The sequence below is a fragment of the Carassius auratus genome, unplaced genomic scaffold (genome assembly GCF_003368295.1).
Source record: "Carassius auratus strain Wakin unplaced genomic scaffold, ASM336829v1 scaf_tig00036808, whole genome shotgun sequence".
NCBI lineage: Eukaryota > Metazoa > Chordata > Actinopteri > Cypriniformes > Cyprinidae > Carassius > Carassius auratus.
This window is the reverse complement of record NW_020526341.1, coordinates 1-24671: the sequence shown is the minus strand read 5'-3', so window position 1 is coordinate 24671 and position 24671 is coordinate 1. Positions and strand designations below refer to the sequence as shown.

The 24671-nt window shown below is 33.3% G+C and overlaps 2 pseudogenes; one reads left to right on the top strand and one right to left on the bottom strand.

Annotated features, from left to right (window-relative positions):
- Positions 1 to 3271: 3271 nt before the first annotated feature.
- On the bottom strand, positions 3272 to 7289 carry LOC113082785 (glutathione peroxidase 7-like; annotated as a pseudogene).
- On the top strand, positions 7175 to 24463 carry LOC113082786 (terminal uridylyltransferase 4-like; annotated as a pseudogene).
- Positions 24464 to 24671: the final 208 nt, after the last annotated feature.

Here is a 24671-nt window from a genome sequence, read left to right as displayed (position 1 = left end):
ATAAGTGGTGTGCCAGTAGCTGAAATATTTATTTATTTATTTATTTATTTATTTTGTAAATAAAAGTCTGAGCTAATTGAAATTCACTCTGTAAATCAGAAAGGTCTTGAATAGTGAGTTTGAATAACAAGACAGCAGCCTCGTCATGTTTGCTGATCAGGAACATTTCAATTCCTGCTTCATTCTGAATATTGAAGAGTGTTTTAACCTTTACACGGTTTTGTTATGTCTAATAATCAGAGTGATAACTTATCAGATATTCCATCCATATCCTCTGCTTCGCTGTTCATAAACCTTTTGTGTGGGTTTGTGTCTTGTGTGGAACGTGCCTGAAAGAATACATGTGTGTGTGTGTGTGTGTGTGTGTGTGTGTGTGTGTGTCAAAGGAATGTTAACCTAAAAGTGAAAACTTCTGTACAACAAAAACTGTACTCATCCTCGGACCTTACAAGATGATTTTGTTTCTTCATGGGAAAAGATCTGGAGAAATTTAGTATTACATGTTAGTTTTTATTACATGTTAGGATGCTTTGCAGTAAATGGGTGCCGTCAGAATGAGGGTCCCAACACCCACTTATTAAAAACTATTTTGGCTTGTAAAGTGCATATGTCTCTCCTGATTCATATAAGATGAGTTTATCACTGGAGAAAGCAATATTATGGATAGGGTTATGATCAACACAGTCGGCTGATAGTTTGACCTTGAAAAACCTTTTTGGGTCAAATATAATGGATTTTCAAATTAATGTACTTCAGAGGGTCACATAACCTACGGAAGAGGTCATGAAAACCTTTTCTAAAGTTCTGGAAGAAAGAAAATAATTTGATAAAAAAAAATAGACTACAGTCTTTTGAGATAACCTTCAGGCATTAGAAAAAAAAACTTAAAATGTCACAATTATGATTATGCATTGATTCTTAAGCCGCAGCATCCAAGGAGATGTTTTCTGTATTTAAGGAATCACGTATGTGAAATCACTTGTCCTTGATCTTTTGAAATAAAGGAATCTGATGAAACCACAACATCCAGAACTGACTCATACTTTATCGCTTTGATCCCGCCTTCTCGCACACAACGATTGGTTGATTGTGTACAATGCCTGCATGCTATTGGTCAACCTACTTTTCAGTCATTACCTGTCCATAATATCCTATTACAGTAATAAGTATGAAATATTATTCTGTGTGCAGCCCTATAAGAAGTGTTTAGCTCAGCCTAAAGAAAGCACAGCACAACATGGCCTTGATTTTCATTATTTTCTATTGCATCAAACCTTTAATATGAATCTGGCTTTTGAATCAGGTAACTCTGATTGTTCTTGAACTAACAAGAGCCAATTATCTCAAAGGAACTTTATTACCTATGTGTAAAATGAATCATCTCAAGTTTCTTTATTTAGATGCTATTAAATGTTGTAAATTACAGTTTTTCTTTGGAGCATTTTTCAAATCATCCATAATATTTGCAAAGCGGTACGTGCATTTCTCAGAACAAATCGTACATACAGCACCACACAATGGATTACCTGCAAAAGCCTGTAACTTACTCATAATCTTTCATCTCATTTTTCTAGTGGTCTGACAAAAAAATAAAATAAAATATACAAACAAAAAAAAAGCACTTGCACCATCATTGTGATACAGAAAAGAAATAAGGGCAAAAATACAAAATTATAAAATCAAACACAGGAAACAATACTTAGAAAGAACTTTTCTTTTGCGTGCAGAACTGTATGAGGAACTGCACTGTACCTCTGCCCACAGATTCTCATACATCACAAAGAATATCTTCCCTCGTAATGCAATGTGGAATTGGAGTCAAGTGAACCATCTCACAACTTCATTCATTATGAGCAACATGACATTAGCAACCGATAATGTAGGAAACCGCAGATAATCAATTGCATGAATGACCCAAAGCAATCGCAACTTGTTCAAAAGAATGAGAAACTGGTTTTATGATGTGCACAATTGAGTAGATGATGTGGAGGTTGAACAAGTAGTTTTGAGAATTTCATTTCTGATTTGAGAAATGCACCTAAGTGACTGAGATGAACAATAAAAATTGTAAGCAAAAATGGTATCTACATATTACACAATGTTCCAACCTATATTTTAATATATAAAAAAGTTAAGTTTGCTCTTCTTTATTTGGTGTCTACACACTTTAGCAATTAACCCTAATGAAATATGAAATTGAAACTGGCTGCAATATCAGGCTGAGCACTTAGTTTAGAGGATGCATGAATGAGTGTAGGCATTTTTAAAGAAGTTCTGCACTCCAAACCTATGCAAAAAAAAGAAACAAATAATATATATAATATATATTATATATATATATATATATATATATATATATATATATATATATATATATATATATATATATATATATAATAAAAATGTATGAAGGCCATGCATGGTCATTTTTAAGTTGCAGCCTTTTTGTATAAAATATGAAAAAAAAATGTTTTTATGGATTTGAAATGTGCACGCTTTTTACTTAATTAAAAATTTTCCTTTCATTGATATGATTCAAATAAACAAAAGGTAATATTTAAATGTTAAAAAGAGCTGCTTGGAAAGTATCATCAAGTCAGGCTTTCATATTTTTCTTCAGAATTATTATTATTACTAAATTGTTATATTTCAAAAATCATTTTTTTACATAATTAATTTTAGTTTTACATGGCCACTACTCACATTTCTTCAAAAAATATTGAGATATATTAGTTTCTTATTATTTATTATTAATATTCAAATAATAATTTAAAATAATAATTAGATTTTTACATGGACAAGCTCCACCACTCACGCTTTAGTCAGAGAAATATTAAGATATATTTTATTATTAATCCTTAATATTTAAACATTAAATTTAATAATAATTTTAGTTTTACATGTGCAAGCACCACTACTCATATTTTCTTGAGATAAATATGAAGATGCATTATTTAAAAAAAAAGCTTAATATTTAAGCATTACTTTTAACAACAATTACAATTTTAATACACTTTTTTTGAAAATTTATCAATTATTATTAATAATTTTTAATATTTAAACCTCATTTTAAAATAATATAAAAAAACTATTTTCAGTGAATAAACAAAACATTAAAAAAAAAAAAAACTTTTAATGGAGGGTCAAAATAGATTTCAGACAGACCTCAGAAGAAAAAAAAAGATAATAGGAGTATAAAAATAAATATTTGTACTCCAGAATCAGTTCATCATATTGCTCATATTTCATCATTTTGTATTGCTCTTTCAGACAAAGTATCTCATTAAGTATAAGCATGAAGTGTTCTCTATATGAACGTGGAAAGAGGAGGATGAGAGCGTATATGAGATCATTTCAAGTGTAAACTCACACTTCACACTTTGAATAGGCCTAAATTAGCAGGTGTTTCTTCAACGTGATCTGTTTCTGAGATCTGAGTGTCTACAGTTCTCAGAGCTGAAGAAGATTCAAAGGACTACAGCTCCTCTTTCCTCTTAATGATCAGCTTCCGAACCATATCCGCTATCCGTGGGTGGATTTCTGTGACGGAGACTTCAGGACCCCACGCGTCAACAACTTTGCCATCAGTGTCGATGAGGTACTTCCAGAAATTCCAGGGCGGCTCTTTCCGAGACACCTCTGAAATTAGAAGATAGTTTTACCAGCTTTTAGATGAGAGCACAGCATGTCAAATTAATAAGCTATTAAACCGTGATCTTGTGTGAAAATTAAGTGCCTCCTCAAGCACTTTTGTCTCTTACATGACAAAAGAAAGGAACATTGCATATGAACCGTTCGTGTGCACTTGATTTGATATTTTCATATTTAATGCAACTACATCCAGACATTTTGAAGAGTCATTTAAGTGTTTAAAAAACTATTTGATTCCACTGCAGTTATTCTCAAAACATTATTTAAACATAATTTAGAAAATATTCAAAAGTGACACTCCCACGCAAAAATTATCAAATGGAATGTTATTTAGAATGTTAATGGAATGTTATTCGGAATGTTAATGTAACGTTCTTTCTAACTTTTGCATAAGAAAAAAAAAAACCTTTTAAAAGGATTTAAAAAAACGGAATGTTCAGAGAACTTTATAGGAGCATATTTTCTTTAGTTGGAACCTCGTGATCTACAAACCTGTTGCACTCACCCACAAGATATTTGTAAGCATTATTGGCCCCTATTCCACAGCGATGTTGCTGAAGATGGGAAGAGAAACACCGTAGACTCGCCGCACAAAGCTGTCCATCTCTTTATCGCTGCCGGGCTCTTGCTGGCCGAACTGGTTGCAGGGGAAGACTTGAAGTGATACAGACCGAAGTCTTTTTGCAGCTGCTGGAGGTCTTTGTAGTGCTCCTCAGTGTAACCACACTCACTGGCCACATTCACCACCAGAGACACCTACAAATACAGTAGAAAACATCTTACGCATTATCATGATTATCAATTCTCCAGTGTATTTCTGCTTCTATTTATATTAGCTGTCCTTGAATCAGATTTAAGGTTTATGAATCCGTGTGACAATGAACACCAATGATGGTCTAAAAGCCAAAGGAAGCCATTAAAACCAATCTACAGCAGCTCTGAGTCACTGGATGAGTGAAGAGCCACCGTGACGTCATTAATGAGACTTTCTATTCCTGCCCTTGAGTCTTTATTTTACCTCTCCACTTTCTTTAAGTCTTCTCAATGATAATTAAATGTACACGTGTCCTTGTGTAGATGAGATGTTTCCATGAATGTAAACTACACATGATTCCTGTCCTGACCAACCCTTGAACTAGAACATCAGCTCTTCTGATACAGATTGAAAAACACCTCGTCTCTAGAAAAATATTACATCACTTGCTCAGCAATGGACGCTCTGCATTGAATGGGTGCCGTCAGAATGAGAGTCCAAACAGCTGATAAATACATCACAATAATCCACAGCACTCCAGTCCATCAGTTAACATCTTGTGAAGAGAAAAGCTGTGTGTTTGTAAGAAACAAATCCATCATTAAGGTGAAAGTGAAATCTGCACAGATCAAGCACAGTTTACAAGCGAAACCGTTCTAAACAAATATGTGGGTGGATTTTGATGGGAGAAGAACAGCAGGTGATGGACTGTTCACTGGAGGAATCGTTATTATGGATCACGGACTCATATTTTAGATAGAAGTGATGTCTAAAAAATGATGTATTTGTTTCTAACAAACACAGATTTTAACTTCATAGATGCTAACTGATTGACTGGAGTGGTGTGGAGTATTGTGATGTATTTATCAGCTGTTTGGACTCTCATTCTGACGGCACCCATTCACTGCAGAGCGTCCATTGGTGAACAAGTGGCGTAATACTATATTTCCACAACTCTGTTCTGATTAAGAAACAAAAATGTACTTTTCTTCAGTATTAATATAATATAATATAATATAATATAATATAATATAATATAATATAATATAATATAATATAATATAATATAATATAATATAATAAAGTGTTGTTGATTGTTTAGAGGATTTAAGAACAGCATTTCAAAGTTAGTCAACATCGACACCTAGTGACTCAAAATGAGTTGTGCATATACATGTAACCATACATTCAAATATTTTTGCATAAATAAATTACGTTTTTATTAAAACGTTTTATTATTCCATAATGCTCTTACAGCACGTAAAACTTAAAAATAAATTATACTGTTTGTAAAGTTAACAAAAACAATGCTGGACTTATCAGCAGTTCAAAATCAATTATTTGGAATCATGTGCAATACTTATCTCAGACGTATTATGCAACAATGCATGTTAACATTAATGAAAGTTATTCCGAAGTGTTCCCTTGCCGCTGACATCCACAGCATGAGCTCAGATTTACTGCCACGTAGACACAGAATGAATGAATGAATGAAGCACAACTCCAGCTTGCTGCTAGATTATTAAGGGAAACACTGAAAGCATGCATGAGAAAAACACACAGTAATGCAACATTAGTGTTAACGGTTGTTCTTGCATGCACGTTAGTTACATGCATGTTTTCAGATACTCTATGAAAAAAAGCGATCACAAAATTCTAATATTTTACATACTATCATACCATAACTGTTGTTTTAATAAGATCTTTGGAAAAAATATTTTAATTAAATTCATAAATTAATATTCTGTAATTTAGTTTATATATTTTTAATAGGCTATTCATTTTAATACTTAATGCAGATATTTATAATTATAATATTTATTATTATTAGCAGCTATTTATTTTAATACTAAATGCAGATATTTATAATTATAATTATTATTATTATTAGCAGCTATTTATTGAGCTATAGGCCTAATCTCTTTTGTATAATAACTTAGCATTTTTTACTGTTATTTATTTTATAGATGTGTTTTTTAATATGCATTTTAACACTGAATGCAGACATTGAATGCAATAATACTAATACTAAGTTAATTATTTATTAAGCTATTTGAAGCAGTTTAGCTACAAAATAATTCGTAATATTAACTAAATAAACAAACATCGATCTACATGCGGCTGTTAGCAAAACACGGAAATTATGCGTTTTAACCTGATGAATGTTAACTACAGCCTACTTAATATATTTTTATACGAAAACACATGGTAAAATCCTTCAATTTATTGGATCCCTCTAGTTATTTGGTTATATTTATCTAAAACAAAAATATTTATAGCTAAATAAAAAAACATTATACACAACATACATACTTATAAAATATTATAATTCTGACTTTATATTGCAATTGCAAGTTTACATGTTGAAATTCTGACTTTTCCAAGTTTCAGACATAACCTCTGAATTGCGAGCATTGTGCTACTGACAGTATATACACTGCGTACTATATATATATATATATATATATATATATATATATATATATATATATATATATATATATATATATATATATATATATATATAAAACCAAATATTTTATTATAAATAGCATTTCAATAGTTAATATCTAAAATAGTGCTATTTAATTTTGGAATATATATGAATTGATTAATTATTGTTAATAGTCATAATAATTATGTTGATACACAATAGATGTGACGAGAGTATTCTTTTTTTTTTTTTTAGTGATTTAGTATTTCTGTTGCTCGGACCGTATCGCGCCGACTGTAGGCGTCAACGTAGTTATGACGCGCGGCACTGACGCGGCCCACAATCCAGCGCGCGAGCAGAGGTAACATGGCGCGTCCGCGCAGCGTCTCGAGCAGGGCCGAAAACAACAACAACAACAACAACAACATCATCATCAGCGCCGGGATTCATGGCGTTTAACGCGACTCGTCGCCGCTCCGCGTGATCGCTCTCAGCATGTGCTGTTGATCTGCTGCACGTTAGTAATCTAGGTAAGCGCGAGCTGTGAATACTCAGGTGAGGAGAAGGTCCGCGAGCACGAGCCAAGTGTAAACACATTGACCAAAGTTTGAGGGGATTGCTACAAAATTATAGTTTGGTGAATAAAGCACAGCTCTAGCTGTTTATTAGTTGCATGCAAAAGTGTTCAGCATGCAAGTATGCAGATAATGATCCATTAGTGTTTGATCATTGCAAGGTTACATGCAATTACCTTTTACAGTGGAAGTAGAAAATCAGGAGGAAGCAATGACATTTCCTCTAATGTGTGACTAGTTTTGTGTTTGTTCTGGCCTACAGGTCATTAAACTTGAATATTTGCGCATTAGTTTTGCTTTCAGATTTTACTCTGTAATTATTTTTAAATGTGATATGTAATTCCTTAATTTAATAAGCTTGTAGTTATTATGTGTTACACATTGAATGTGTAGTTATTGAATTGATTTACTGAGGTGCATGTTTTTGATTCTTAAGAATTAAGCAGGGAACCATTTATTAATGATGATTGCAATTATTCTGTAATAATTTTAATATTGTATGCATTATGTGATCTGACTTTACTGCTTTTACTAAAATATCCAGTGTATATATAATAAATATATGCATATTAAAACTGAGAACATACACTAACTGTAATAATAACACCTTGCTACTTTTAACTATTTGTTTAGATACAAAATGCATATTTAATAGTAATAATTATAATTGCATATTTCTAACAATTTAAAACTATATTGTTTATTTAAAAATACTTTAAAAAAAAATGTTTTTACACTGAAAAAATATAGTGAATGCAATAAGAAACGTCCAGAACTGTGTGAGAAAAAGTCGCAATTACCTTTATATGTGTATATGCATGCTTTTTTTATTAGTTTTTAACAATAACCTTTTTGTTAGAATTAAATAAATAAAAAAATAATGAAGTTTTTTTTTTGACAGTACATTGAAGCTTTGAAAATAACTATAAATAAACCATATATCCATCGATTAATCTTTTAGAGCTCATGATTTGCTTAAAAAAAAAAGTATTACGAATTAATGAATAAATCAGTATGACCAATATATAAAAGGATCATGTTTGTGCTTATTTTATAGATTCTGATCTTTAAATCAAAACACATTCATTTTTATGACATCAAGTACTGCTTTTTTTTTAATCAAAAACACTATTTTACTTTTAATTTAATTACTGCTTTTTTTTTAATCAAAAACACTATTTTACTTTTAATTTAATTAGAAGTATGCCAACCGCGCAAAATCGGCAAGACATATTGGCATAATTTTTCATATCGGACATTATTTAAATTTAAAGCCATTATCATCCGATTCCGATATCAGTCCGATAATATTGTGCATCCCCAGTCTAGCTAGTATTCACTTCCCAATATTGCCAATTTCTTGCTGATTTCTCCAACTTTACATGCACAAATATTTTGCATCCCCAAAATCTGATTCTGTCGTGTTTCCATTCCAGAAACCTTCAATCCAGAGCCCTTTGGGCTTTTCTTCTGTCTCGTCCAGAGAGCAGTGGCATGGAGGACCCCAAGAGCCCCATGAAGGTGGTCAACGCGTCCCGCTCGAGCGGGGGAAAGATGCCGTCCTCCAAACCCCAGCGAGAGAGCGCCAAAGTCCCAAGCCGAAGCAAGGATGCCATCCCCAGGGTGAAAGAGGAGATCCAGGGCAGCCCCAGCGCTTTCAGGACCCGCACCGGCAGCCCTCAGCAGCCGGGGAAGGGCAAAGCCCGCAGACTAACGGGCAGAACTAACTCTGGCGAGAGAGGGAAAGGGAAGCCCCAGCCGAGTGAAAGCCGTCAGCAAAACCAGGAGAACAAAACCCCGGTTCGAAACAGTGGACCGATCAAGGATGGAGGAGCAGCGCCGCTGACTAACACAACAGAAGAGATCTCTACACACAACAACACCATCACCGCTAAAGACAAGACACCTGGTGAAAAAATCATATTTGTATCCATTATTCTTATATAGCATGCCTAGCATACAGAGCAACTAGCCTTAAACAATGATCAGTGTTTGCCAATACCCTGATAACCTTAAGCAATGAGATCAACAGAAGAAACTCGGCTTAGCTTTGTGAAGACATTCAGAGATGAATGAAGGGTGAAATATACGCTTTAATATACGACCTGCATAATTGTATTAGTATATACGCACTTGTGACCATGGACCACAAAACAAGTCGCTGGGGTATATTTTTAGCAATAGAAAAATGTATGGGTCAAAATTTTTATGCCAAAAAGAATTAGGATATAATGTAAAGATCATGTTCCATGGAGATATTTTGTAAACTTCCTGCCGTAAATATATCAAAACTTTTTGATTAGTAATATGCATTGCTAAGAATTTAGCCGATTTTCTCAGTATTAAATTTTTTTTGCACACTCAGATTCCAGATACTCAAATAGTTGTATCTAGGTCAAATATTGTCCGATCATCAATGGAAAGCTTATTTATTCAGCTTTTGGATGATGTATAAATCCCAATGGGTAAAAAATGTACACTTAAGACTGGTTTTGTGGTCCATATATATATATATATATATATATAAGATATTTGAGTCTTTTTGTGTGGTTATCTGATTGGTCATGTAATTGGTGTCTGTTTCTTTAAATCTCAGGTGTGGAGGCGGGCTTACAGAGAGGTGATGTCACAGCAGAGGATGTGGAGCTTGGAGACCTGACCTCTGACCAGCAGCTGGGACTCAAACAAGCAGAGGAGAGACTTCAGAGGGACTACATCCACCGGCTGATGAAGGTAAGACACCTCCTCAACTCATGATCAGGATCTAGTACGGTTAAACTTGTTTGTTAATGTTGATTACCACTGAAGATCATTTTGACTAGTTTAACCCTATCAGGTTTTGTTATGTAGAGGTCATGGATACTTTAGTGTTTTAAAGGTATAGCAAGAGTTAAAATGAGCCTGATAATTGCTGTGAATTGTAATGAAGTGGGTAACTTTCACGTTAAAAAAGTATGAATTTCTTATTTAAAAATGCTTTAATCTATGGTTTTATTATTATTATTATTAAAAAATATATTGTACATTTTAACTCCTGTCATTAACAAATGACGCTGGAAACTTTCACGTTAAAAAAAAAAAATAATTTCTACAACAGTAAATAAATATTTAAGTATGATTGCATTTGTGGTGTTTATTTTTATTAACCTATTTATGGTTTTATTTACAGGTATATTTATTTTTTGTATACAGTTTTAATTGTGCATGCTTTTATTTATCTATGATTTTATTTATGTTTTAATTCATTTAATTGTGGTTTTATTATTTGTTAATTTATCTATCGATGGTTTTATTTTTGTAAGTTTTATTTATTCATTTCTTTGTGGTTTTATTTATTTATATGTGGTTTATATATTTTTATTTTTTAGCTCAGTATTTATTTGTGCTTTTTTATGGCATTATTTATTGTTATTTATTTATTTGTATTTGATATGTTAATTTTAATATATTTTTATTTTATTTTTTAAATAATTCTTTTTTTAATGCTGTGTTTAGGATTAATTTTGTGCCAAACAAAAATGAGTCTCTTTAATTTTCGCTGTCTAATTGAACACAAATTCTTAGCTATCGATCTATCAAACACAACACTAGTGATTGCTTTCTCTGTCGTTGTGTATCTCCACAGCCTTCACCGGAGTACCCGAATTTCCAGTATCTATGCAAACTGTGTTCAATCCACGTGGAGAACATCCAGGGTGCTCACAAGCACATTAAAGAGAAACGTCACAAGAAGAACATCATGGTGAGGACTGCTTTCTGTGCTGCTTTTTATAAAATCCACACTGACTTTTTAGCCTAGAGTACAGTACAGACCAAAAGTTTGGAAACATTACTATTTTTAATGTTTTTGAAAGAAGTTTCTTCTGCTCATCAAGCCTGCATTTATTTGATCAAAAATACAGTAATATTGTGAAATATTTTTACAACTTAAAATAATAGTTTTCTATTTGAATATACTTAAAAAAATTATTTATTCCTGTGATGCAAAGCTGAATTTTCAGCATCATTCCTCCAGCCTTCAGTGTCACATGTAACTAGAGATGTTCCGATACCCTTTTTCTCTTCCCGATACCGATTCCGATACCTGGGCTCAGGGTATCGGCCGATACCGAGTACTGATCCGATACCTGGGTGTATATCTGTATATACAGCTGTATATACTACTAGCCCTGTGTAAATTGCTAGAATTTTTTTATGGTGTGCTTCAGACAGATCCCTCAATAAAACATGAACAAATACATGGTGAACTACTGTATTTATTACAGTATTTTTATTATCTAACATGAATTTGACAGTATTATTTATTTTCTCATGCAAAAAAGAACTTCAAATGCAGCCAAAAATCTTAACACCGCAAACTAAAAAAGGTATTTAAGTTTTACAATATAACTGTATAAAAAAACTGCAACAAATAAGTCTAGGAATATAAAAAAAGATCTATTAATCAGATAATCTCTAACAAGTAAAAAACAAGTAAAAAACAAGCAACCATCTAGGCATAATTATTATTATTATAGAGATGTATTATTATTACTGTAGGCTACAACAGTAGCTTTATATATTGTCAATTTACTCATGTAAACCAAACATTTATTTTAATGGGCTGCCATGAAGATCTTTGAGTGTCTGTGTTTATGATATGACAGTATTCTCAAATGAAACGGTAAATTCTCATGAAGTGACGGTTTATGCGTTCGTGTCCTCATGACACACAGCAGAGACTACAAAACAGCGAGCTCTCGCGCATCTGTGCCAGTCACCCACAGAGATGTAGATTTTGCGGGAGTAATATTTAAATAGTATTTTGCAGTTTAATATTCACAGACACTAGTATATATTCGGCTACTGTCTGGAGCCCTGCGTTTTGACTTACACGGAAGCGACTGAACGCAGCTGCCGGTACTGAATATACTCGAGAGTCTGTAACTACCGGTACTACAGAGACATACTGCTAACCACTGATCTATAATATAGTAGCGGCTTCACTGTCTTTTGGCAGTTTAGAATGTGATGAGTGATCCAGTCATATATAGATAAGGGCTGCTAACGCGTTTTCATTTCTTCTTCGCTGCTCTAAACAGGGGTTGCTTGTGGCAACACAGCACAACTTCCTGTGTTTTCAATGCATTTTGAGCAGCGAAGAAGAACCGTGCAGCGGTTAGGCAAAGCTTGCGGTCATAACTAGGTCTTTTTTAAGAAAATGGTATCGGATCGGTATATGGGTTCATGTACTCGCCGATGCCGATGCCAGAATTTGTTGTGGTATCGGAGATATTTCCGATACTAGTATCGGAATCGGAACAACTCTACATGTAACATCAGTCGATCACATGATCCCTTAGAAATCATTCTAATATTCTGATTTATTATGAGTGTTGGAAACAGTTCTGCTGTCTGATATATTTGATCAATAAAAGGATAAAAAGAACTGCATTTATTCAAAAAAAATAAAAATTCTAATAATATATTTTCTTTACTATCACTTTTTTATCAATATAACACATCCTTGCTGAATAAAAGTATTGATTTTATTAAAAAAAAGAAAGAAAAAAAATTACTGACCCCAAATTACTGACCAGTAGTGTATATTGTTATTACAAAATATTTATATTTTCAAAACATAGCTTCTTTTTGTTTGTTTTTTTCATCAAAGTATCCTAAAAAAGTATCACATGTTCTGAAAAAATATTAAGCAGCAGAACTGTTTCCAGCTTTGATAATGAATCATCATATTAGAATGATGTGATAATGATCCGAAAAATTCAGCTTTGTATCACAGAAATAAATGATAATTGAATGTATAATACATTTAAAAACAATTATTTTAAATTGTAATAATATTTCACAATATTAAATTTTTTTTTCTGTATTTTTGATCAAATAAATGCAGGCTTGATGAGCAGAAGAACATTAAAAAATAGTAATGTTTCCAAATTCTTGGTCTGTACTGTAGGTTTTTCTGTGCTAGTTTCTGCTGACAAACTTTTATGTCAGCCGATATCTACATAAAGTGTCCTCTGATAGTTTAAGTTAATATTTCAGTCTTTTATTGATACATTTGCATGTTCTCTGCTGTTGATTAACGGTCACATGACGTGCATTTAAATAGATAAAATATATAATCTTTATTAGTTAGTGTTTGATTTTGTAAACCCAAACCTTTTTTAGTTGTGAAAGTGTCTCAGTCATTACATTCAGACAACCAATGTTATTTTAGTATTTGGAGATACTATTGCAGTTTTTATTAATATTTTCGTTTAAATTTTGATGTTTTCTCCTTTCGTTTAAATTTTTGTTGAAGGTTTAGTAATTTAGTTTTATTTTTGCCTTTCTCGATTTTTATTTCCTTCTTTTTTATGTTTATATAGTTTTTATAAACATATTTTATTTCAGTTTAGTCATATTTATTTAGTACATCAAGTTAAACCTGATGAACAAGTTAAAGAAATGTTGTTTTGGTAACATTGGTAGTTTATTTTGTTTTATGTTATGTTATGTTTTATTTTATTTCAAGTAATGACTTTTTTATGGTTTTAGTTGGTTAACTGAACTATGATAACTCTGAATCAAACCGCTGAAATGCTGTAATTTTCTTCCCACCAAAATATTGGAAATTATATAAGTTATGTTATCAGGTAGGGCTGCACGATATATCGAAATTATCGTAATATTGCAAAAATAAATATCGCAATATGCATATAGTATGCATAGTAGTTATTTATTTTCCAAGAAACAATGTGAAAAATAGTTTTATTTATACATATTTTAAAATGGAATTGAAATAGATTTTACACACTTTAAGCAATATCGTATGACATATAAAATATCGCAATTTTTAACAAGGAATCGCATATTGCATTTTTCTTCAGTATCGCACAGCCCAGGTTTGCTAACGAATGCTGCATGTTAGGGCTGTCAAAATAGCTGAAAAACTTAATTCGAATTTTGTACTTAAATATCAAAAGTCTAATTATATTCAAATTTAAAATGCATAATTTCAGTTAGAGTGAAGAAAAGCGGCCACAAGAGGGCGCATCAAGCAAAATATTACTAATGCACGTTTATTCAAAGCATAAGAAAACATGACTGTGGAAAAAAAAACATATTTAAAATAATATTAATAAACCAATTATAATTAATTAAGTTGCTTAAAAAACTATAAACAAAACGGCGTCATGTATGCATGCATAGTTTAATACAAAAGCGGAAAGACAGTCATGCAGAATAATTTTTTACATTTAAAACATGAGATGCAGTGGGATGGGGAACAAAAACCCACGTCTTGAGATGTTTTTAAAAAGTAGAACTTAAATTTTACATGGCTTTCTAAACGTGGATCTTTTGTGCAAGACGCAAGTCTAATATTAAGTCTAATATTTGAAATTAGATTTTTTTTTATTTTAACAGCCCTACTGCATGTCACTGTTAGCATGCTAAAACCCTCTCAGGAAAGATGCTCTAGCTAAATATAGGATCTTTTGTATCGGATTTGACTCATTTGTGTTGTTTATCCTCTTGTTTTTGTACGTTTGCAGGATAAGCAGGAGGAGAATGAGTTGCGATCGCTGCCAGCTCCCTCTCCGGCCCAATTGAGGGCGCTAGACTCGGCCGTGCTGGAAGCGGCAGAAGTGCATGGCATCTCAGAGGAAGACTTCGCGCTAAGGCAAGCCGTGGTGCTCCGGATGGAGGGGATTATACGCAAACAACTCACAGGTACACTGCTTAGCTAAAAGCTTGCACTAAACTTAAGTGAAAATGAAACAATCTCTTCCAGTCCTCTGAATGTTTAAATTCTTCACTCGTCCTTTCTTAGCGTGCTCTCTCCGTCTGTACGGCTCCTGTCTCACCCGCTTCGCCTTCAAAACGAGTGACGTCAACATCGACGTCTCTTATCCCTCCTCTGTGAGTCTGAGCAAACGTTCACGAGCTGCTTCTGTGGATATGTGTCAGTGCGTTTGACTGTGTTGTTATTAACTCGTTTGTGTTGTGCAGATGACTCAGCCTGATGTGCTGATCCAGGTGCTGGAGATCCTCAAGAACAGCAGTAAGTTTCGCTTTAATTCATCCACAAACCATTATAACTAGAGCTTGACCGATGTATCGGTTTTGCCGATTAATCGGCACCGATAGTTGATTGCTGGAACAATCGGTTATCGGCAAAGATCCATGCCGATAGTTTTCCGGGTTGTGCCTGAGAAGGATCTGTTTTCATTATACAGTATGAGAGCGGCCTCTAGTGGTTGAAATCACTGACAGCACGTGCTGTTTGTCTAGACACGTAATGCTGAACGCTGAACAGAGCGAGAAACTTGAGACCCGGATTTAAATGCAGCTGACAAAGAAAGTTTAAAAAAAATAGTGCTTAATTTTCAGTAATTAAAAGATAAATAAAATTTATGTTTCATGCCGTGATTTTATAACAATAAAAATGTGAATACACACAGAATTTTTTAAGAAAAAAAAAAAAAAAAAGTTGTGTTATGCCTTCAAATAATTATACATGCTGAAACAGAATTTGGTAACAATAATAAAAAAAAATATGGTGAGAAAAAATAAAATATTTCATAGGGCCCTAAACGTAATTTTTGTTAAACTTTTATTAAATTGATGTGAAATCGTATGTTTCATGATTTTAATTAATAAGACTTGCTTCATGATTAATAAACTTTAATTTAACTATTAAAAAGGAGTATAGAAAAATTTAAATTGAAAAAACAGAATCCAGAAAAATTAAATAACGTAATTTCGAAATAAAATGGAATTTAGAAAAAAATTTAACCGATTACATAGGGCCCTATTAGAGTGTGGTAGTTTCAGCATTTAGTATTACTGTTACTGTTATTATTATTACTTTTATTATTATTACTACTTCTACTACTACTATTAGTATGGTTAAGTTTTTTTTTTTTTTTTTTTTTTAATAAAGCACTATTTTAGTTTTTGTTCAGTATCCATTTTAAAAACTATCGGTTAATTAATCGGTATCGACCAGTGTGGTACAACCTAGCCATTGGTATCGGCAAAATCCATTATCAGTCAACCTCTAATTATTACCCTACACTATCTGGTGAATCAATTTGTTTGATGTCTGAAAAAAAAAATACAACTCAAATGTTTTTGCTTTCTAATGATGAACAGATATGTAATGTAATGCTTTTAATGATTTTTAGTAAAAAGGAAGGTTGTCAAAATACATTTTTGAGTTAATTACATGTCGATTAATTAATCAAATTAATTTTATATATTGATAGGGACTAACATATTCTTGGCAACTAATACACTTTTTAAAGTCATGGAAAAAATTATATTATTTTATTTATAGCAAATAAAATTAACATTTAAATATGTATTGTTTAAAATGAGTTGGACGAACTTATTAAGACTCATAAATAATAATAAAATAAAAAATACAAACTTGTAAAAATATTACTTAAAAATAGCAAAAAATGTAAAATTAGTGCATATATGTAATGTAGTTTACTATTATTTAATATTATTTGTTTAATATTATTAAAAATGTTATACATTGTACATTTTAATATTATTTATCTAAATAAATAAAAATGAAATGTGTTTATTTTATAAATGTGTATGTAACTTAAAAACATGACAAGTAAATCTGAAAGGGAAAAGTAACAAAAATGTCCAATTACTAAATATATAAAACATAGTATAAAATCTGTAAAAAAAAAAAAAAAAAAAATATTGTATAAAATATTTTTATATTATAAATGCGTATGTAACTTAAAAATAAATCTGAATGATTTTTTTTTACAATTACTAAATATATAAAACAGTATACAATTTATGTTAAAATTTTATACATTTTACCTATTATTAATTGGTATATAAAATATTTACATATAAATTTTACATAAAATTGGAAAAATAACTGAAATTTAAAATATTACTAAATATAGAAAAACAGCAGTCAACAGTTTCTACGAGTCCAACTCATTTAAAACAAAAATGTGTAAGTGAAAAGTTGTATTTGCTAATATTTTGGCTTATATGAGTCTACAATACTAATTAGAGTGATTTACGACTTTAGATCAGAAGGTTTGTAATATATAAATATGCTTCAAGGTTACAGCTCATAAATGCACCAGACTTGAGTTTCGAGGGCTAAGATTAACTGGAGTTTCACTTCTGTTTTCAGTGGAGTTTGCTGAGGTGGAGTCAGATTTTCATGCCAAAGTCCCCGTTGTTTTCTGCAGAGATGTGGCCAGGTCAGTTTAACGTCGGCAGTAAAACGCTTCTATAAATAGTCATTGCACACAGAGAATAAACATTTGAAGACATCAGTAATAGTCCGTCATAGCTGATAAGAGTTGTTTGATTTCTCTACAGTGGGTTAATGTGCAAAGTGAGCGCAGGAAATGATGTCGCGTGCCTCACCACCAATCACCTTGCAGCTCTGGCCAGACTTGAGCCGAGGCTCGTGCCTTTGGTTCTGGCCTTTCGTCACTGGGCCAACGTACGTATGACTCGGCGCCATCATGTTCTCCAGACTTTACATTAACTGTTTGTCAGTGAAGTCTAACGAGATTGTGTTTATCTGTAGCTGTGCCACATCGACTGTCAGACGGAGGGAGGAATCCCGTCCTACTCGTTGTCTCTGATGGTCATATTCTTCCTGCAACAGAGAGCCGAGCCCATCCTGCCCGTTTATCTAGGACACTGGGTATCAACTCATGTTCTAGTGAACCCTGAATGCATAGTTCCTAAATAGCATATAATCAATATATTAACATTAAAAATGTGCTGTTTTCTATTCCAGAGATAGTTCAGAACAGTATGTGTTAGGGCTGCACGATGTGTCGTTAAAGCATCGATATTGCGATGTACGAATCCACGATAGTCACATCGCAGGATGTGTGATGTAGGCTGTCGTAGTTGATCCGTTATTCATTAATTGTACGGGCCAGCTGCTCCCCGGCCCTTGACGAATGTGATTCGCGGAGAGCGAAAGAGAGAAAGAGAGAGAGAGCGCGCGCGAGAGAGATGGAGAGAGAGAGAGAGGGAGTGCGCGAGAAAGAGAGCGAGAGTGCGGGAGAGAGAGAGAGTGTGAGTGAGTGAGTGAGTGAGTGAGAGAGAGCGCGCACGAGAGAGATGGAGAGAGAGAGAGTGCGAGCGAGAGATAGAGAGAGAGAGCGCACGAAAGAGAGATAGAGCGAGCGTGCAAGAGAGAGCGCGCAAGAGAGATAGAGAGAGTGGGAAAGAGAGAGAGAGCGCACGAAAGAGAGATAGAGATATAGAGAGCACGCGAGAGAGAGATAGAGAGAGCGTGCGAGAGAGAGATAGAAAAAAGCGCGTGAGCGAGAGCGCGGGAGAGATAGAAAGAGCGAGAGAGAGATAGAGAGAGCGTGTGAGCGAGAGCGCGGGAGAGATAGAGAAAGCGCGGGAGAGAGAGAGAGATAGAAAGCGCGCGAGAGAGAGACACAGAGAGAGCGCGCGCGAGAGAGAGAGAGAGAGAGAGAGAGATAGAGAGCACGCGAGCGAGAGTGCGGGAGAGAGAGATAGAGAGAGCGCTTCAAACAACACGAGTGCTGTCTTGCTCTCTCTCCCTCGCGCATATTAATCAATTGACGCGATGGTGTCGATGTTTAAATCATTTAAAATGAGAATGTAAATCTGCTCGCCCCATTTTTGTTTGTAAGAAAAATTTTTATTAGATTTCATATCGCAATATATATCGCAGAAAAATAAAATATCGCAATGTAATTTTTTCCCAATATCGTGCAGCCCTAGTATGTGTTGTATTATGTTATTATGGCAACAGCATATTCACACATGAGATGCACATTTGACTTGTATGTAGCTTTCACCTGGATATTTGCTACTCATTAAAACCCTTTGTCAACAAGCATTTGCATTCATGATTTAGTTGACTAGTAAAATATTGCAATTTTTATTTTTGCATATTACTTGGAAACCTTTTTTTTCGTTGACTATAGGACTGTGCTGTTAAATGTATTATCTAATTTAATTATTTTCACAGTACAAGTTAATTAAATTTATTTAAATAATAATTATTTACTGATTTTTTTATTTTTTTATAATTTGATTTAAACAAGTGATACTAATAGTGCAGAAATATAGTGTGTTATAATTGTAAGATAATATAAATTAAATATTCAAAAAATATGCATTTATAATAATTATTATTTTCAGAATAAATTGTTTTAAGAAACTGACTTTAATAGACAAATAATGCATCAAACAGCACAGTACTATAGAGAATTGAAAAAAAAACAACAACAATAATTGCAAGATAATATAGTCTATATATTTTATGCATGTTTATAATAATACATTAACATTATAAATTTATAAAAAAGTTGTTGTTTTTATTTAAACTGCACACTACTACAGTGAATGGAGGGTGTGGGGGTGTGATAATTGCTAGATTATAGACAAAAAAATTTCAAAGTAATATTTTACGCATATAATAATATAATTTTTCACAGTATAAATTTATTTAAAAATTGTTTTAAATCCACAAATACATCTAATAGCATGGTGCTCTAGTGAGTGAAATTTGATGATGTAACATCATATTTAATAAACATACTTATATTATTACATTTTCACAGTATAAATAGATTTTAAGAACTTATAATTTTCCAAATAATAATTTTGCGTATTCAGAGTAATATGTTTTTAGAGCGCAAATTGATTAAAAATGATTTAAACAAGTATACATAAATAATTAATATACATTTAATATTTTGTGTGTTTAGAATATTTTTCTTTGCTTTAATTAATTTAGTCTTTATACATGAAAATACATTTTAAAAAATTTTTCTAATATATATGTAGTCTTTTCAATTTTAGGATTGAGGCTCTCACATGAGGATAATCATATTTGTGGCATTTACATTTATGCATTTAGCAGATGCTTTTATCCAAAGCAACTTACAGTGCATTCAGGCTAACATTTTTTTTACCTAACATGTTCCCTGGGAATTGAACCCACAACCTTGTGCTTGTTAACGCAATGCTCAAACTTGAGCTACAGGAACAATCTATGATATTAAAGAGACCCTGATCTAAATACATATCTCTATTCTTCTTTGATGTCTGCTCAGATAAAGGGCTTTGAAGAGAAGCGCGTGGATGAGTTTCACCTGACGGGGATCGTGTCGGACTCGTTCGTGGGTTGGGAGCACAGACCAGCTCCAGCAGGTGAGGGCCGCGGGGACGGCAAAGCCAAACCTGAACCCAAAACTCAGACTGAGAAGAAAGAGAAGAAGGCCCAACACGCTAAGGGCAAGGTGAGCGCTTCACTGCTGCTCAGGACTGTATTAAAGAAGCCCTTAGGTGAGTACTATCAGAATTGTTAGTAACTCGTGTGTGTGTGTGTGTGTGTCCAGACTCGTCTGACGCTGGAGGAGCCTGTGAGCGTGTCTCTCGGTCAGCTGTGGCTCGAGCTCCTGCGCTTTTACACGCTGGAGTTTGCGCTCGAGGAGCACATCATCAGCATCCGTCTGAAAGAGCTGCTGCCGCGGGAGCTGAAGAACTGGCCTCGCCGCAGACTCGCCATCGAGGGTGAGACCGCAGACGTCTGAGATCCAGTGCATTGTGAACACTTCATTAGTGGCTGACTTCCTGAAGAGGGAGCACTTGCTTGGTTGTGTTTTTTTCTGTTCATTCAGCAACAGTCGTGTTGGAAAACTGTTCCAAATAAGATTGGTTGAGTTGTTGTTGCTCTCTTTTTAAGGCATGCACCAATAATGAAGCTCAAAAAAGTTTAATAGACAAAACAGTATATGTTCTAGCTGATAAGCTGTTTATTTATTTTTTTCATGTTATGGATAAAAACTGATAATGTATCATATTAAAATGCTGTGCTGTTTTGTCTAAATTAAAAACATAACTCTAAAAACAATATTTTTCATTTATAATATATTTAATTAATAGCAGCTCAAATAAACACAAATAAAAACATAAAATGAATAAACATTATACTACAGTAAAAATGATTACAGTAATTTTAAAATACTTGAATAGTATATCAGTAATACTAATTGTATGTATATAATGTTATAATATTAATATGCAGAATATTTATATAGCATGCCTGTCTAACATTTGTTATGCAGTAGTTAATAGCAATTCAAATTGTATATTTAAATATGTATTTTTTTAAATGATAAAAATGTTAACATCAAACTTTTGATTAATGTTGTATATAAAAAAAAATATATATATATATATAATATCTTTTTTTTTTTTAATCCTAAATGGTAAAAACTAATGTAAAATAACAAAAAAGATTAATTTTCATTTAAAAAATTATATATATATATATATATATATATATATATATATATATATATATATATATATTATATATATATATATATATATTTACTACAAATGGTAAAAACTAATGTAAAATAACAAAAAAGATTAATTTTCATTAAAAAAAAAAATATATATATATATATATATATATATATATATATACACATACATACATAATAGCTCATGTTAAGAGATATACATTTAGATTTAAAAAATGCACTAATAAAGCGTTTTTGTAACATTAATTAAATGCTTAGTTATTGCCAATTGTTAGCTCATGTTAAGTCTTATTGCACAGGTAATCTAAAACTGAACACATTTCTATATCCAATATCAACTGACGCTGATAAACAATATCAAACAGCACAGTGTTTTACACTTTCATCTGTTTTACGTGCTCTTTGTTTGTCACATTAAGATGAAATCAGAAAAGGAGCTGTAAATGACTAAATCATGCGTTTTCAGATCCGTTTGCGTTGAAGAGGAATGTGGCTCGCAGTCTGAACAGTCAGATGGTGTTCGAGTACATCCAGGAGCGTTTCCGCACGGCCTACAAGTATTTCGCCTGTCCGCAGAGCAGGAACGGAGCAAACGCCCGCCGTGGCTTTCTGAGAAAGAGACTCAGACGTTCTCGCATGGCACGATCCCGCAGCCTGGACCGAAAGAAGAGCGGCGAGGAGGACGCAGACAGCAGTGATGATGAAGATGAGGAAGAGGAGAGCCTGCGAGCAGGGTTCAGCGAGATCCTGTTGAGCGACGGTGGGATGGACGCCGGATCTGAGGACGTTTCCCAGGATCACTCCACAGCCGCATCTCCTCGGCCCTCAACGGCCTGAGGATGGACAGCGATGAGGGAGGAGGATGAAGAGCAAGACATGGAGAAACGGGACAGTATCGCACCAGAAGATCTGCACTATGTCTTTGACAGGATGATCTTCACTGGAGGAAAGGTAATTGCACAGGATACGGAAATATTCGTAGTGCTGACTCTGCAGAACTTTTCATTTTTAAATCAGATTTCCAGGTTTGGAGATGACGTGGGAATTTCTATAGTGAATATACATTTCTATGTGCGCTTGGCTCTAAAAACAGGTGGATATTGATTAGGGCTGGGTAAAAAAAACGATTTTTCGATTAATCGTTTTTTAAAATGTGGTTGATTGAAAAAAATTAAAAAAAATATATTTTTTTTTTATGATTGTTTATCTTAAAAATGAAATAATTTGATCCTGTTTGATCAAGGAATGTGACTGTTCTGACTTTTTTCAACATCTTTCATCTTGCATCAAACTTGATTTATTTAACATAATTGTATGCATTTGAAAATTAGAGATGTGTTCTGTTTTAATGTACCTACAATAAAAAGAGTTTAATATACAGGTTTGTGGCTCTTAATTTCTTTTTAAGAGAACTATGTTCACTGTTCTTTTTTATAATATAGTATTTGTATTAAATCTATATACATTGAGTTGAATCGAGTGAATAGAAAACGAATCGAGAATCGAACTCGTAATCGATTTGAGAGCTTCTGAATCGTAATCAAATCGCTCTGGAAAATCTGAATCGATTCCCAGCCCTATTACGATCATGTTATAGTTTATGTGGAGTAAAACGAGTCATTTCAGTGAATCAGTCAAAATGGCCTGAATGATGCATTCGCAAACTCATCTGGATTTAAGCAATCCTTATTGATCATTTTAATTTGCCAAGTTAAAACCAAAACGTTAAATGTTTGTTTACGCTCACCGAGGCTGCATTTATTGATCAAAAATACAGTAGAAACATTAATATTTTATTTAAAATAAGTTGTTTTTATTTGAATTATTGTAAAATGTAATTTATTCTGTGAGCGCAGCTGTATTTTAGCATCATTCCTCCAGTCTTCAGTGTCACACGATCTTAAAAAAATCGTTCTAACATGCCGATTTGCTGCTCAAGAAACATTTCTGATCACGATTAAAAAAGGTCTAAAGGCACAGCAGCAAAAAAATGAGTATTTGATTGTTAAAGACGGTGGAATATGCATGGAATCTACCAATTCAGTCATTTGTAGTCAATTTTTGTTATTTGTTTGTATTATAATATGGTTAATACTATGTGCATTCACATGTTATGGTAAGTAATTTGTTGCTGTTGTGCTTTACAGCCTCCAACGGTCGTGTGCAGCATCTGTAAGCGAGACGGCACCTCAAAGACGAGTGTCCTGAAGACTTCAAGAAGGTCGAGCTGAAACCTCTGCCGCACATGACCATACGCTTCAGAGAAATCCTGGACGGACTTTGCATGCTGTGTTACTGTGAGTGCTATACCATTACTGCACCATCGTCCAAATTTAAAGGGATAGTTCACTCAAAATTAACATATTTAAATCAGTGATGCATGGGTGAACCGTTCCTTTAATACGCCAACACACCCAAATCATCCCAGTAGTCACTTAGGAGCCTAAGTGTGTATATTTGGGTTTACCCTGACGTTTACTTCAGGTTGAGACGTGATGTGTTTGTGTTTGTGTTTGTAGGTGAGTTATCGCCGTCTCTCATCGAGCAGCAGAAGAGGGAGCAGATTCTGGGCAGTCTGGAGCGCTTCATTAGAAAAGAGTACAACGGTGTGCAATCACGTGTTCATACTAGAGTCCGTATTATTAAAAAAAAATGGTTGTCAACTAAGTTTTTTCCCCTGACTATAAAAAGTTCACGAAACGATAACGGAGACTAAATCAACATGCATTATCATTGACGGAAAAAAAAGATGAGACTACTGTATTTTTCGTACTATAAGTCGCACCTGAGTATAAGTCGCATCAGTCCCAAAAATATGTCATGATGAGGAAAAAAACATATATAAGTCGCACTGGACTATAAGTCGCATTTATTTAGAACCAGGGAAAACATTACCGTCTCCAGCCACGAGAGGGCGCTCTGTGTTCAGTGTAGGATACAGGAGACTG